The sequence below is a fragment of the Uranotaenia lowii genome, chromosome 2, assembly GCF_029784155.1.
Source record: "Uranotaenia lowii strain MFRU-FL chromosome 2, ASM2978415v1, whole genome shotgun sequence".
Taxonomy (NCBI): Eukaryota; Metazoa; Arthropoda; class Insecta; order Diptera; family Culicidae; genus Uranotaenia; species Uranotaenia lowii.
In genome coordinates, this window is record NC_073692.1 from 7,954,072 (window position 1) to 7,971,766 (window position 17,695).

Genomic DNA, 17,695 nt, shown 5'->3' on the forward strand with positions numbered 1-17,695 from the left:
AGATTTGGCATGGCATATTCTAAAAGTGTCCTGGAGTGGTATAAGCCCGTTTCTGTCCAATTTGTTCCAAAGGACATGAACCCGCCAAACTGTCCGGAGCTGCGCCCGGTGAAGCAGTACTGGTCAATAATGAAGCGGGAACTTCGGAAGAGCAAGAAGACAGTCAAAGACGAAAAGGATATGTTAAGAAAATGGAAATTAAAAAAATAAGAAACTGGTACCGGATGACACTGTAAAGACTTTGATGGAGGGCATCAAGCGAAAATGCGTTCAATTTTACACTTAAAGCTACATCAATTAACTTTTCTTTTGATTTTTGAAGTAAATATATGTATAAAACTACCCTAAAATTGTGGTTTGATTCGAAACATTATAAAAAAAATTGGCATGACATTTTCGGTGTAGCAATAATTTCGTGTTCGCCCTTTAAATGTAAAAGATTAAGTTTGCGGTTCAAGCCAGATTTATTTTGTACTCTTGTAAACGTTGTTACGTAGTGGATATTTCACCTCTTTAAACCTTGATAGTCGCGAATATTACTACCAGCACTTTTGCGCCATCTGCGAATGCAGATGTGCTAGCATAGGGTTACCATATCCCACAAAGCTAAAAAGAGTACACTGAAAAAAATTTCCAAAAGGGTAAGGAAAACTCTATAAACACAGTTATTTAAATTCATTCAAATACTACCAATTTGTTGGAAGCAATAGGTATGACTAAGCATTCCAGATTGTCTGCTTTGAGAAAAAGCACGGTCCGGATCGGTTGCCCAGGTATCAAGGAAAAATGCCCGGATTTATCCAAAATCTAAACAAATTCCAAACCAAAAACTACATTTTTCTAAACATAATGATTTCTTGAACTTTTTTCATCGAAATACACGTGCAAACATTTTTTGGAAATGTAAAATTTGAATTGAACTCAGCTGAATAATTTTTTCATGGGTTCATTTTTCACTTTTTCTCTTGAGTTTGCATTAGAAAAGCCTGGATTGGTCAGATTTTTTGAACATTTCTCGGATTTTTAATTAACAATTTTAAAATGCAGTTTCAGGTTTTGGGTAAAAATGGCCGGATTTGCCTGGCCTGAATACGCTCAGAAAAAATTCTTGAGCTTAGGTATGACGTTTGTGATAATTACAAATTTTCTTATATTTTTTTTAAATAATAAAAAGAAAAAAGTCAGTGACTGAATATTCCTATTTGGATTATTCGAAGGAAAAGAAATATTTGATGCTTTGCTGACAAACCACACCATACCAGATAAAATCTTTGATTTCAAGAAGTGATTTTAGGCACGTATATTTTTTTTGAAGAAATAACATGTTACATTTGAGCCTATTGCTTTTGTGCTCTTTGTTAACTGTTCGGGGGTTTATTGCATACTCAAAGGCGTTTATTGCGCTCACTATCAATTACAATTTAAAGATGCCTTCATGAATACGGGATATTTAGGTAAGGTATTGAAAATTTCAGTAAGTTGTATTTCTTTCGTATTTTTGTATTAGAGGTAAGCACACTTCATATACTGAAACAAACAAGTTCATTTTTCTGATTAGATGGCTCTCGTGAAAAAAGAGTACATTTCGTAAAATTTCACAAAAAGAAGAGTACGCCCATTTTTCGATCGAAAAAGAGTACATGTACTCTTAAAAGAGTACGTATGGTAACCCTATGCTAGCAGCCAAGATACTTTGCCCGGACTCTTACCCCAGGGAGCGACAATTTGTTTTCGCGCTCTACAGAGGGAAGAAGCAAACTGGCAATATCGTTGGGAATATAGGTCGGCTCTTTGAAAATCAATGCAAGCGCATTTCAATCCCAAAGATCTCAAAGGATTCAATAAAGTACAACGACTTACCAACGAATTGGCAACTACGTCTTCCGGGTGTCCAAACATAGGCCGTCGGATTGCCTCTTCAGTCAGACAGGGGTTAGTTTTGAATCACCACACTTCCGTCGACTTCCGATACTATTACGAAGGCTATCGATTTTCAACTTGCAATGTACTACGGCGACAATTTCAAACCATGGCGATTTTCTACTTCCGTTACAACTCTCAATAGCTACGACTCTTTAGCAACATCCGACTCATAAAAAGGTTTCAGGGATAGAGAGCTGGCTCATGTCTTGCCAGCTTTCACTTTTCCCACCGCCCTTCTTCTGAGGTTTTTTCCTCAAACCCAATGCCCAGACAATGCAAAAAAGACGCGCGAGTAGTTTAAACATTTTTTTGGTGGTCGTAGTCGACTATCCCCTAGTTAGCCATTGCGCTTCAAGGACGCCCTCTCGATCTTAGGTCAAGAAGCGTCGCTTACACTGAGTAAATCTAGATCTTCAAAGAGTTTCACTAAAATTACTAACGATATTGCCAATAAGCTTCGGGAGCATTTGTTGCCACGCAACAACGTGAATAAAAAATTTCAAAAATTTGAGTTAAAACTCAGGAACCTGCGATACAATTTACCAAATCAAATTAACTCCTTCTTCTTCTTCTTACATCAACATGGCCAAAACAAATATCAGCCTCTTCGACCACATGATGGCTGAGCCTTAAGATCATTTTTAAAATGTGCAATCATTGGGAAAAATCGGACTATTGGGCACAAACCAGCTGTTTTAAATGATTTTTTGAATTTTTAAGTCACTTTTTTCAAACACTTGAACTTTTGGATCTTGTTGACCAATTCTGTATGAGTGCATCGACAAAAAAATGGAATGAATTTTGTTGAAATGACTAAAACACAGCATAAAAACAAAAATCAGATGCTTTGCTGTGCAACGATTGGTAAATCACCTTACTCAAGATCTCAAATTTGCCGAGATACTCAGACTGGCTTGAACCCACAATCCATCGATATCAATTTTTCGTTCGTTTGATGCCCTGTCCTACCCCCTACGAATCTCCAATAATAGAGTTAAGCTATTTTACTATTTTATATAATGAAATTGAAATTGATCAATGCTCTAAGTTATACTTAACTGATTTATTTCTTTTGTTGAATAAAACCTCTTCTGCCGCAACCTGCTTCCTCCTTGAATAAATCCAAACAATTGGCGTAAAAAATAAAACCTTCGACGCTAATTTTATTTATTATAAATATTTTCCCTTTCGAAAAAAAAATTAACTTTTTGAAAATCACTAAAATTTCTCCATCTTCAACAATGTTTCAAAATAACGTTGTTCAAATCTTCAATTCAAATCGAACAAAATTTCTTCCCAGATCTACATAGACATCTTCACTAGACAAATCATCAAAAATTCACGGATTTAAATCGATTTCTATTACCGGTATTCCCGAGAAACTGTCTAACCAACACACCAAGAATTTTCATTTTTGTGAGGAAAATAATTCACTACAGTGACTTACTTAAAAAAAATTTAATAAAGGAAACAAAAATGTTATTTAAGGACTGCCGAAGAAAAAAGGACACGCAAATAAACTACCATTCTCGAGCACGGCCAACTTTGCAATTTACACTCAAAGACGAAAAGGACATGTTAAGGACATGAAAAAAAAAGTGAGAAACCGGATGACACTGTAAAGACATTGATGGGGGGCATCAGCTCCATAGATTAACTTTTCCTTTGATTTTTGAAGTAAATATATGTATAAAACAACCCCAAAATTTTGGTTTATTTCTAAACATTAGAAGAAAATTGGCATGACATTTTCGGTGTCCAATAACTTCGTGTTCGCCCTTTAAATGTAAAAGGTGGTAAAAGATTAAGTTTGTGGTTTAAGGGGGGTGGGGGGGGGGGGGGGGGGGGTAGGGTCTAACGGGTATAAAAAAACACCATTTTCACGATTTTTTTCTAGAGCTATCGTTCAAACAAATGTATTCAAATTTTTTGCATTATACAAAGCATTGTTAAAAGAACATTTAGTAATTTTTTCGTAGAAAAATATTGAAAAATGAACCGGTGACGGAGCATTTTCGAGGATGCCTTTTTGAAAACAGGATTTGCGGTGGACACTGTATCTCAGCACAGAATCATCTGAAGTCAAAAAATCAGAGCAAAATATTTTTAATAGATGTTTTTCTGGACCCCAACGTTTTTATTTAACTTAAAAATATTTTTATGTAATTATTGTGGCTGTTTGAAGTGAAAACTAGGATTTTTGACTTAAAAATCCGCCATTTTTCACCTCTAAAATCTCCCCAAAGTAAAAAAATCAAAAAAGAAAAACGTTGGGGTCTGGTATTTTATATGTAGAAAATATGTTCCAAATTTGAAAAGAATCGGATAAGTAGTTTTCAAATGACGATGTCCACGGACTTTAAAAATGTGCTTTCGAGAAAACGCGTTTGAAGTTTCTGCTCTTGCTTTCTTGCAGTATTAGATAGGAGGAGATAAAGGCCTATAACTTCTACAGTTTTGCTTTAATTGACTTGAAAATTTTACACAACATTCTTGAAATGTTTTACAATAAGAAAATAAAAAAATAAAAAAATCGATTTTTTGAAAGTGTTACACCCTACCCCCCCCTTAAGCCAGATTTATTTTCTACTCTTGTAAACGTGATTAAAATTTTAAAAATTTCAGTTGAAACCTAGGAACCTGCGATACAATTTACCAAATCATAGTTATCTTCCATAACACTGCATGCTTGTACCTCATATATGTTCAGAACTCTCAATTTGAATGTCCTTTGATCCGTTGTTATATGATTAATAAGTTTATATTACTAAGAATAACGGAATATTTACTAGAATTTTTCTGGTAAGATAAAACTGAATGATCTAATTTATAAGATACAAAAAGATACATTGGCTTACCGACAGGACTTGAACGAAATCTTCGCATTCTCGAAATCTTCGCATTCTCCGGTTCAAGACCTGTCGGTTGATGTTGTATCTTTTTCGATAAATTCACGAAAATTACGGCTTGTTTTCCTCCTTTTGTTTAATTCTCATGTTTCACTAAAATTTTCTAAAATTTAATAACTTTAAAATTATTATATGAATAAGATATTTATAAAATAACTACACTTGTTTGCATGTTTTTAAATAATAAACTATTTAGCGTTTGTCATCAGTATGCCAACAAAGAAAATACATCTTCGATTCAGGAAAGAGGGAGGCTTCATAACGGCACTTTTTCCAAACAAACGGGAAAATTGTGCCTATAGTTATGAATAAACTATAATTAAATTCGACATCAATATTGCGAACAGCTGAAAAAGATTTCAGGATGTCAAAAAAAGTAAAATTTTCAAACATGCAACAGCTCTTTGATGTGTGCTTTAATTGAATATAAGGTTTTCATATGGCTCATTTGAATATTGATATTAAAAGAAAAATAAAAATGACCAGTTTTAAACTTTGTAAGTGTTGAATTTACTTCTGTGTTGCTTAAATCTAATGGTACTTACAACAATGCGTAATTATACTTTTACGATTGAAGCTTTGAAGAAAGCGATTTGAGAATATGTATGTATAATAGTACTTATAATGGTGTTCATTCATAAGAAAACTCTGTTGGTGCTGACCTATCGTATAAAGGTGATATCAGCTGTATTGTATCTGCTGGCAAAACCTAGGACATTTTTGTGTGCTCTTAGACGTTGGAGTCGTCCCGGAGAAGATGGTTTTCGTATGTTAGACTTTTTAATTAAGCTATCAGGTAAATAGAGTAACTTGTTAAACTAAAGGTTTTTTTTTATTTAAAACCACAATTTGAGCCTAGTTGAATTAACAATTTGCTTTAATCTGGCAGGAATGGATACAAAGTCGCCAAACAAGGTGGTTCGACTCTGGTACAGTTTGACCCACATCTACATGGTCTACTCTATGTTTTTATCTGTCATGCTAATTGTGCTTTGGATTTTCTTCTCCTTGGAAGATTACTTCACCTATCGCGTGATGACTTTATGTACATTTGGAATATGCATTTTAAACCGATCGGACTGGAAACACTGTTGTAACTGCGTGAACGATGCAAGACGGTTTATTGACGAAGAGAGAATGAAATCTGGGAATCCTGCTTTCGATGATATGGTCCGAGCAAAAAGTCGCAAAACAATCCATTACTTTTTCTTCTTCATAGTTCTGCTGGACTTGAGTGAGCTGACTATGCTTTTGTTTCCAAGCATTTTGCCCAGAATTTTATATGGTAGGGGAGAGTGGGGATACTTGATCCCCTTTTCTTATTTTCACCATATCTTTTTGGAAAAATTAAGCAACTCGTCGTCTTTTACATTTTCTGACAGCTTGTAACTTCAAGTTTCTATGCTCCGAAAATTAGAACGATACTTGAACCCGTTTAAGAACTAGAAGCATTTTCGTGGGAGTAAAAAAATTGCGATTTTTCTGAAGTTAGGGGAGACTTGATCCCCAATTGAAGGAGACTTGATCTTTTATTCAGGAAGCCCTAATCCTTGTATAAAAAACAAACAAAACCTCAAGATAGAATGTTAATTGACTATTTTGGTCATGTTTGTTCTCATTTCACAATTTATAGCAGACATAAGAAGAAAATTCCATAACTTTGTCTGAACGCTAACAACATTGCATACTTAAAGGCGCTATTTTTTATAGTTATGAAAAAATTAATTATTTTTGCTCTTTTCTTAAGACAATTGTTTGATAAATATTAGTTTTTTGGATAAATATTAGTAATTTCGTAATCAGCAATCATAACGATCAATTCAGAAGAAGAATATGCCGTTTGGAAGGGGGATCAATTGTACCCAACTCTAGGGGATCAATTGTACCCATAATCAACATTTTAGAAAACTTTTTCTGAAAAAAGTTGAGAGTTTTCAATTGTTTTGAAAAAATGACATTATGAAGTTCATTTTACGCTCGAACGATTGATACATTGGAACAAATATTTTTTTCATGACTTTCCCATGTAAGGAACATTTTAAAGTGATGAAAAAAGATCTTCAAGTTACATTTAGTGAAATTTTTCAAACAAAGTTCAATTACTCAAACAATTATTTTGTTAAAAAAATTTAAACTGCAAGCATTGTTATTTTGCTCATTTTGGCACATTTTTCTAGAACATTCGATCTTTGTAAGACATTCCAGCTTCGAGATATAGCTAAGGAATCAAGTATCCCCAGGGATCAAGTATCCTCATTCTCCCCTACTGATCAGCTTGAGAAATTTTTTGGAGTTGGCATTGCGCAGGGATTGCATTCGATCAATCTTATATTCGGATTGACCATGGGGCCAACCATATTTTGCTGGAATGCGACGTCTACAGCGTTGATCCGTGCAATTCAAGCAGAGCTGCAAATTGTTGATCATGGTTATGGAAGAATTACGCTGACTACATTTTCAACTTGGGAAAAAACAAGAGCAAATCATCCACCGAAGTCCTATCGGCAAGATCCTTGTGATGATGATCTTTTCTGGGAACTTATCAAACGAAACATTCATATTGTAGCTTATCAACATGGTCAACTGCTCAAGTAGGTTTTTTTTGCATTTTAACATCATTACGACAGAATTTTATTGAAATAAATCTAACTCAACAGGATGTACTACAAAGTGAAACAATTGGTGGAGAGATCATTTTTGTCCTGTTACCTGTATGCGCTTGTCGTTTGGAGCTTGTTGATGTTTGAAATTCTAAGACATGGTGTGTCGATGCTTACCGTCATCAGTTGTGGAGCTATCTTGGGTTCCATTATGAACAACTATACGTGCTGCTGGGTTGTGGACGCCTTCAATGAAGTGGTGAGTTAATAAGAAATTGTTAATTTCTTCTAAATTATTAATTATGTTGCAGCACGATGACCTAGCGCTAACCGTATTTGGATTGATGACAGAAATTCCCTACTCTGCGAAACACCGTCGAGAGTATGCTCAAGTGCGATCAACACTGTTAATGATACACCAAAATGCATCCTGTGGAGCGATTCTTAGTTGTGGTGGATTTTTCTTCATTGAGCTAACTGTCATCACTAGATTGGTTCAAACAACCTATACATTTGTGGCGTTTCTGTTCGATGTTAAGTAAGGTGTTGGTAATTATTAATTTCGACGTTTTTTCTCTAATTCCCACGCTGATCAAAAATGTTATTTTCGGAGTAACGAATTCAAGTTATGTCATGATAAGTAGCTTATATGTGTGTCAAGACACCAAACCGTCAAGAGTACCTACTTTTCAAATTAGGCATGTAAACTAAAGTCATTTCAAAAACCTGTGGTGAAAAAAAAACCAAAGTATAGAGTATAGAAAAATTATCATTTCAGAAAAATTGGGCTACACCTTTCTTAAGCAATTTTGTAATTCATTGTATTTACATAAATGTGGAAAAAAATTTGAAGCAAAAATCAATAGAACGAAAAAAGAGAACTGTAGCACTTTGGACGAATTCAATAATTCAATTTGAAGATATAGATTATTCTATATTGTTCAACATTGGGCATAAAAAAGGAAGAATGAGATGTTATTTTTCTAACAAAACCATTTAAAACAATTTCATCATCAAATTTGTAGATTATAAGTGAGTACCTTCTAGAATTTTTATGTAGTTATTGTAGTTAGAAATCATTCTAAAAACCTTCAAAGTATATACATATATGAATGTCCACATTAAAAAAACATATTTCTGCAAAGCTATAAAGATAAAAAGAAAATTGTGGTAGATTAAGTGGAAAACCTTTTAGTGTGTAGCATTTTACGATGGAATTAAACAAAATAGAAAACATTGAATGTTATTAAAAGTTTATTCATTTTTTAATCAAATTTTTATTTAAATACGTTTAGGTTTCAGAAAAGGGGCAAGCTTAATAGCGGCACGCTATCCAACCGATCGGGAAAATTGTGCCTAGACCTTTTTTTTTTAATATTTCAGCATACATTTACCTGAGAATCCTGAAAACCATAAAAGTAGAAGAAAAAATAATATATGAAATATGGCATAAAGCCTATACACTAGGATTGGTCGATCTTTGCGAGATCGATCTTTTAAATTCAATTTTCTTTCGATTTTTTAAAGTTTTTTTTCTTCTTTTTAGCCCTGAAATTTTAAGATTGAATTTCATGCATAATTTTGGTTCCTCCACCTGCATGACCTAATAAATAGCGTTTTTTCCCCTCTATGCTCTTGAGAAAAACCTGAACTTTTATCGAATGCTTAAGTTATCGAAAGTTCCATAGAACCGTCACTTGAAAGCTTACTCAGCCTTGAATTGAGCATCTACAGCATTTTACTCAACTCAAGATTCAAGTTATTATCGAAATATCATAGTTGAAGCTTTCAAATGAGACCACAATAAAAAGTAAATACTCGACATTATAATCATTTGATACGCAGCACGTCCTTCACTTCCCGTGGACAGCGACAAATTTCGTTCATTGGACCCAAAAAATTCAGTAGTCTTCCTTCTGATATTAAAAACATAGCGAATAGGATCAATTTCAAGAACAAACTAATGCAATAATTCAAAGAAAATTTAATTTGATGTTCACAAACTACTTTTTTAAGACTTTGTTAGACACCTTTTTGGAATGTTCTTAGTTGTTTAAATAATTAAGTTTATTTTATTTACTTATTTGTAGAAACGCAATATTTCGACTGAGATTCATGTAGTACCGTCAACACTTTTCAACTTCAATGGCTTCTAAAATTTTAATGCTTACAGATAATCACACCTCTTGTACATCTAAAGTTTTAAGGTTGATGGGACACCAAACTGACGTAATAAGAAAAATTATTGGTTTTACCAGTTATTTTTAAATTTACAAGAATATGCGATTTTCACCCTACTAAGAAGAAGGGATAAGTTGCAACAAACTCTGTTATTAATGGAAAATCAAATGAAGACGTTTGAAAATTTATAGTTTTTGATAATTTGTATTTGTCATATCGCATAAAGCACCAATTGCAGTAATTTTTGGTTTTGTTTGAATTAAATTTTGAATGTTTTCGGTCAAAAATGTTTTTGAGAAAAAAAGAATCATTCTTCTGCATACATTAAGGGGTAAAATGGTATAGGATAATGAAAGCAATATAAAGTTTGTAGGTGATAGTACTAAGCCAATCCGTCATACTAGGTAAAGTTTTTTATGGCATCGAAAAATGTAAATATTTGTACATCTATTGGTCGATTTTTCAAATTTTTTATGACAATTAAAATTTTTTAAAAAACTCTCTCACGATGTCAAATACTATGTCATCATCAATTTGTTATCATTCAATGATAACTTTATTACAGTATATTGCAATAAAAATTGGATGAGTGTTGTGGTATACAAATGTTGCATCTAACCCTGCTTTTGTATAATGCGCCGTTTGATGGCTGTTTAGTTTTTGTATCGTTACATTCTCTCGTTTAAATATTTTTTAAGTTCTCAGCATGATTAAATTTTGATTGCGATTCGTTATATATTCATTATGCTGCCAGACGTGCTGAGAACAGTTAGCATTCATTACCAGGAGACTCAAATGAGCTTCTTTGTGCGGAGACTGTGGTGGGCCGCTAAAAAGAAAAAGAAAAAAAGCAAAAAAAAACAAAAAAAATGAAATAAGAAAAAAATAACTTTGTTATAAAACGATAATTTTAACATTCCTATTGGTATTGCTATCATTAAAAATCTTAGCATTTTTTTTGTTTGGATTATAGCACAGAGAACAAACGGACAATCTCTAACAAAAAATCCTCAAAAAGTGTGTAAAATTTCAAATGCTGGCATACAAAAAATACGACTTGGAACTGTGCCATCTATTGCGCCGTTAAAAAGTTACAAATCATATTTTCAAGTGCCCAGATTACGAAAAGGTGTAATCGTATAGAAGCTCATCAATAAATTAAACTAATGCCGCTCTAAAATAGACGGGTTCAATTTGCTGCTGAATAAATGTAATAAGAGTTTCTTTTGACTTGAGAGAATTTCACTCCATTCTTTCCATACGGTTTTTGTTTATGGACTTTTTCGAAAAGTGAAGCCATTTTTTTAATAAACGTAACGTTTTGAGTTACTTTTCTTCACCCATCATGAGATATCCCCCAGATAACTCGAAACGTTGCGTTAATTTTTAAATTAAATTTAAACAAAAAATATGGGTTTAACTCACCGTTTTATTTATTTCCGTAGAATTCCGTCTCACTAAACTCACCGAAAAAAGTCGTCAGAGGACGAATCGTCTATATCCAGTCAATTAGGAACATTATTGACTATCAGTCATATCCACAAGAATTGATTCTAGAGCGGGTTACTTTTAAGCTTCATTTTGACAACCCATTGTCCAAAAGACCTGTTCAAAACTAATAAAAATTTTGTTGTTTTTTTTCTCGATTTGCTTTTGATAGTTCTGTTTTGAGTTTTTTGAAACATCTCGCGTTTTTCGTCCGCAGCTGCGAATACGTTGACAGATCAAACACTTTCTTGTAAACTTATCGGAAAAATGAATTTGAACTTGCCAGAGACATCACCCCGACCAGTTGCTTTATATTTTTTTTTTTTCTGAAAGCTGCCTAAAATCTATGAAGATGCATCCATCTGTCTTCGTTAGAACCTCGTTTTATAACTTCCGGGCACGTCCTTTAGCTACTACATTCTGTTTCAAAGTACGGTGTGGTTGTTAACTGGCCCGATAAGATAATATTCCTTCGCACAGACGAATACTTTTGACGGTGCATAGAATTTTTTGGCGAAGTCATATTCCGACTGCCCTGGGTTTGCCTTAATCTGTGCCTTAATCGTTTTCAACATTTTCAATTGCAGTTTCTGATCTTTAGGTTGCGATCGCAATACACGGTCGGTTTCACCATTTTTAACGATTTCGTGATTTTTGAACCTCACCACGTCAGGTTTTCGACGTGGGTGTCCAAAATTCATTTTCGTTTCGCGGCTTCCATCACGTGTAACTTTTTTGAAACAAAACGAATAGTAAGGAAATTTTCAGCACTGATAGAAAAAACATTCCAAAACAAAGTACTGTCAAAACATTCCAGATCCGACAACTAGGAGCGCTCTGGTATGTCCAGGTTTAAGATACATGTTTACATTGCAACTTATTTACGATTCTAGTGATATCTGCATATCTAGGAAAAGATATGCAGAGCGCTGCTTTTCAAATAGTATCTCTCCCAAACAACTCTGGAGTAATCTAAGAAGAGAAGGAGTACACAACAACTCCAAAAGGTCCTCACCTGATGAAGGAGTCGACATAGATCTGCTTAACGCGTTCTTCTCTGACGGCCATCGAACCAACCGACCTGGCCCAACGCCCGCTTCTGATGTAATATTCCAGTACCTATCCTTTCTGAAACTCTTGTGTCCATTCATCCTTCCACTCATGAAGCACCTGTTCAATACCATTATCTCATCGAACAATTTTCCATCGTGTTGGAAAAAGGCCATCGTCACCCCAATACCTAAAGGAGCGAGTCCTACTTCAGCTAAGGATTTTAGGCCAATAAGTGTGCTTCCAGCTACATCTAAGGTGTTAGAGATAATTCTGCTATCCCAAATCACCTTTCACCTCAACGAAAGCGATCCACCACTTCTAGCGATGAACCAATCCGGCTACTGCAAGGGATATTCTACAACAACTGCGCTCTCCAAAGTGGTCCACGACATTGTCACCAACTTCGATAATGACCACTGTACTGTCATGGTTCTGGTTGACTTCTCACTAGCGTTCAATTCTGTTAAACATAACATCTCAAACAGGAAACTAGAAAATGAGTTTGGATTCACACCTCCTGCTTGCGAGATGATATCATCATTTCTGAGCCAACGCTGCCAAACAGTCCGATGCTTCAATCAGGAATCTTCCATAAGAAACTTAAAAGATGGAACACCCCAAGGCTCCTGCCTGAGTGCCTTGTTATTTACCCTCTACAAACGACCTACCATCCACGCTAGAGTGTAATTACCAGCTTTACGCTGACGACCTGCAGGTCTACGTCAGTGGTCCTAAAACAAACATCGACTCTCTAGGTAGACGGATCAATAGGGGAGAGTGGGGATACTTGATCCCCTTTTCTTATTTTCACCATATCTTTTTGGAAAAATTTAGCAACTCGCCGTCTTTGACATTTTCTGACAGCTTGTAACTTCAAGTTTCTATGCTCCAAAAATTAGAACAATACTTGAACCCGTTGATGAACTAGAAGCATTTTCGTGGGAGTAAAAAAATTGCGATTTTTCTGAAGTAAGGGGAGACTTGATCCCCTATTGAAGGAGACTTGATCTTTTATTCAGGAAGCCCTAATCCTAGTATAAAAATCAAACAAAATCCAAAGATAGAATGTTAATTGACTATTTTGGTCATGTTTGTTCTCATTTCACAATTTATAGCAGACATAAGAAGAAAATTCTATAACTTTGTCTCAACTCTAATAACATTGCATACTTAAAGGAGCTATTTTTTATAATTAAGAGAAAATTAATTATTTTTGCTCTTTTCTTCAGACAATTGTTTGATAAATATTAGTTTTTGGATAATAAGTAAGTAATTTCGTAATCAGCAATCATAACGATCAATTCAGAAGAAGAATATGCCGTTTGGAAGGGGGATCAATTGTACCCAACTCTAGGGGATCACCCATAATCAACATTTTAGAAAACTTTTTCTGAAAAAAGTTGAGAGTTTTCCATTGCTTTGAAAATATGGCATTATGAAGTTCATTTTACGCTCGAACGATTGATACATTGGAACTAATATTTTTTTCATAATTTTCCCATGTACGGAACATTTTAAAGTGATTGAAAAAGATCTTCAAGCTACATTTTGTGAAATTTTTCAAACGAAGTTCAATTACTCAAACAATTATTTTGTTAAAAAATTTTAAACTATAAGCATTGTTATATTGCTCATTTTGGCACATTTTTCTAGAACATTTGATCTTTGTAAAACATTCCAGTTTCGAGATATAGCTCAGGAATCAAGTATCCCCAGGGATCAAGTATCCTCATTCTCCCCTAATGATCTTGCTGCTATCGAAGAATGGAGCTACCACAATCATCTGTCACCCAATCCAAACAAAACGCAAGCGATTGTGTTTTTAAAAAGTGGCACTTTGATCCCACGCGATAGAATCGCCTTCTGCAATCAAACATTGCCAATTCAGGAAAAAGTCAAAAACCTCGGCTTCATAATGCATAGCCATCTTACATGAAAAAACCAAACCAACGATATTGTCTCCAAAGTATATTTTACTTTGAAAACGTTCCGTCGATTCCAGTCAGTACTTTCAACTCCGATCCGATTGAAGCTAGTCCAGGCAGTTATTATTCAAATTTTCTTATACGAAGATGACATCTATTTTCCTGGTCTATCGGCAGCACTCAAAGATCAACTGCTGTGCTGCTTTAAATCTGCGTCCAGGTTCATCTTTAATCTCAAAAGAAGGGAAAGTACCAGCGCAGTGAGAAAAAGCATCTTAGGTCGAGATCTTTTAGACAACTATCATCTTCGCATGGGATGCTTTATGCGACGAGGATTCTGCAACCAACTTCCTGACTATTTCACTGAACATCTTCAGCATGCCAGGAACAGCCGAACTAAATTTATTTTGCCACACCATACAACCAGCTGTAAAAAAAGTATTCTTCTGTACGGTGCCTCCTACTGGAACAGTCTGCCAATTTCCGTGAAAGAGTTCAGTAACCTGCGTAGCCTTAAGGAAGCACTGAATAGTGCACTCTAGAGTAGGGTTACCATACGTACTCTTTTAAGAGTACATGTACTCTTTTTCGATCGAAAAATGGGTGTACTCTTCATCTTGTGAAATTTCGCCAAATGTACCTTTTTTTTTGTTGAAAGACATTTGATCAGAAAAACCTATCTTTATCTTCCATTTTATGAGGTTGTATCACATTTTATGCAAAAACTATGGAAGGAATAACAGCTTACAACAAATTACTTTAAGATTTTTTCATTAACATGCATATTTAGTCATAACATAAACGCCTTTGAGTATGCAAACAGAAATCAATATAGGTAATATGCTTCAATGTGCACAAATCTCAAATAATGATTGTAAAGGAAATGTACGCGTAAATAAAAAAAATGGACTGTTTTATAACGTTTTTTGTGGTTTCTAAGCATCAGCAACATCTAAATACTACTATCTTTTCGAATAACCAACTGTTTCATAACCTCAACAAATTGACAGAATTTGATTGAATTGATATAACTCGGTTTCTTATTACAGTAGAACCCCGCTTATTCAAGGTAGTCGGGGACTCCTCAGATAATACGAAATATGTAAATAAGCAAAGCAAAGCTTGATAATTAAATGGATCTTGTTATCTTTTATCAACCTGATGGCTGGGAACTCAAAAAATTGGAGTTATATACCCTAGTAGCATTTGAAGTTTTATTACAGGCTTCTAGACCAAGTATAGGTTTTATAAGAGGCTCGAAGAGTTTTACAAAACTATCGGTGTTACTTGGGAAGTTTCTGCTGACTCCTACTCTTTTTGGTGTTGTGGGATCTGGTAACCCTACTCTAGAGATACTTTTAGATTAGATCTAGGTTTTAATTTTACCTCTATTCGAACATCAACTAGTGAAATCCTTATGTTACATATCCTTAACCTGAACTATAGTTTATAACTGACAGGTTCACGTGCTCCTAACAATAAACATTAAACATTAAACATTCTATGAAACACTAAGACATGGATCGTCTTGTTCTCTCACTTTTCTAAATGTCTATGGATAAAAAGAGGACTAAAAAAAAACTGTCTGTAATATTGAACTCAACTCGATAACTAAATAAGAGCTCCTTATTGAACTTAGTAACGTAAGTTAATTTTAAGCTCATTCCACTGTTAATGATCATAAACCACTAATTCCGAAGCAACCTAAGCTGGCTTAACCACCGCCATCAATTCTCAGGAGCAATCCCCTCCTTGCCCTCGGGGACTCATCGTGGGAAACAATTACCATGAGTGAGAAATCAATTCATCCTGCATTCAATTAGCTGCTCCATGAATGTGCGGGAGCATTATAATGAAACGTGGGCCATCATTGATGGCATAATTTAGCCTCCATTCAATGCGCAACAATGGCAGCATAAATAACGGTAGGTAGCTGGTTAAATGATAAACTTCCACCAATCTTAAGGATTTCCCCGCTCCTTTCTCCGGGGTTCTCCCACCAGCAGTTGAAAGTTAGAGGAAGTGCAGTCTCGTTACTTCCTATGTGGTGCAAGATTCCGACTGCAATAAATCAAGCACATTATCAACGGACATCCTTCCTGAGTGCTTCCTGAGGTGCTGTCCAACACCGGATCTAAGCTCGGTGCTGTCTGTTGTGGTTTAGATTCAACTCAATTCGAGGCGAGTGAGACTGCTGCACCAGGAATTGAGATTAGAACCGACAGCAACTTCCGGCTAATTAGCTCAGTAATGGGCGGTTGAACGATTGCATAGATCGCGGTTTCTCAAGCCCGGTGGGATCAGACAGAGGAGGCTTGCATGCATATTGATACCGAAATTGGACCACGCCAAATGAGCCGTTCCTTACGCGAATCGGAAGATTATTATTGTTGTACAGCATCCTCCTGGTCCAGCGGGCGATTGGATTGAATCATCAGCGTTTGCGGCCATGCCTGGAATCGGAAATCGATGAGACTATTCAATTACCAACCAAGGTTGAAGATTGCGCTCCTTGGGATCAGCAAATCTGTTCCTGCTTGTTTAATGGAGAAAGCTTTAAACTTGAAGGAATAACTATTTCACAAATGTTATTGAGATCGTAATAACGCTCCAAATCATAAATAACAATAAAGACTACAAAAGGCTGATGAGCCGTTTCTCGACATCGTTGTGTTGAATGCCATTTGTTTGTAATACATTGTGCGTTCATTCATGTTTAGACATCAACAAAACATCCCCCAATGATAATACCCCAAAGGATTTATGGGGTTGAGCTTTTACCCCTCTCCATTACGCTGTTTTGTTGTTCGATGATCTCCGGTAGGCTTCAGTTAGACCCGAGAATCATCGTTAAAAGCTCTAAGCTCGATGCACAATGATACAGAGCTCTTGCTGCGGCAGGAGGATTCCACTTCTCGGAAGAAGGGATTTGGCAACATTCGGATCCCATATGAGCTTTTACTGATGCTGGTGTTTTGGGCGTTTGGTTTTCAGTCTCTAAACATTGAAATTGTTCAATACTGATGTTATGAAATCGCTTGGTACATCTTTGTACCTGAAAATATTCACATTTTCGTAGATGATGGAAAGAATTAGAGAACATGAGCTATCAAAGAACGAAAGAACATAAGCGGAGATTGCAGGTTCAAGTCCTGCCGGTGAGCCGTTGTATCTTTTTCGAAAAATTCATGATATTTACGGCTTATGTTCTTTCGTTCTTTGATAGCTCATGTTCTCTAATTCTTTCCATCATCTACGAAATTGAAGTTGTTGTTTTCACGATAATCTTTGTTGAAATCCACAGAAAATTATGAAAAATGTCGAAAAAAAATTAATTTTTTTCGGGTATATTCAGCCCAATGGATTATTCATCTCATTGGTCAAAAGAAATTCTATTATTGACAAAAATGACAAAAATGACAAAAACGACAAAAATGACAAAAATGACAAAAATGACAAAAATGACAAAAATGACAAAAATGACAAAAATGACAAAAATGACAAAAATGACAAAAATGACAAAAATGACAAAAATGACAAAAATGACAAAAATGACAAAAATGACAAAAATGACAAAAATGACAAAAATGACAAAAATGACAAAAATGACAAAAAT

At 35.0% G+C, this 17,695-nt stretch overlaps 1 long non-coding RNA gene across 1 annotated transcript; it reads left to right on the forward strand.

Moving 5' to 3' along the window:
- Positions 1-5,493: 5,493 nt before the first annotated feature.
- Positions 5,494-8,463, forward strand: LOC129748786 (uncharacterized). Its single transcript, XR_008737817.1, has 3 exons — positions 5,494-5,628; positions 5,722-7,691; positions 7,744-8,463. It is a non-coding gene; the product is annotated as an uncharacterized LOC129748786 (long non-coding RNA).
- Positions 8,464-17,695: the final 9,232 nt, after the last annotated feature.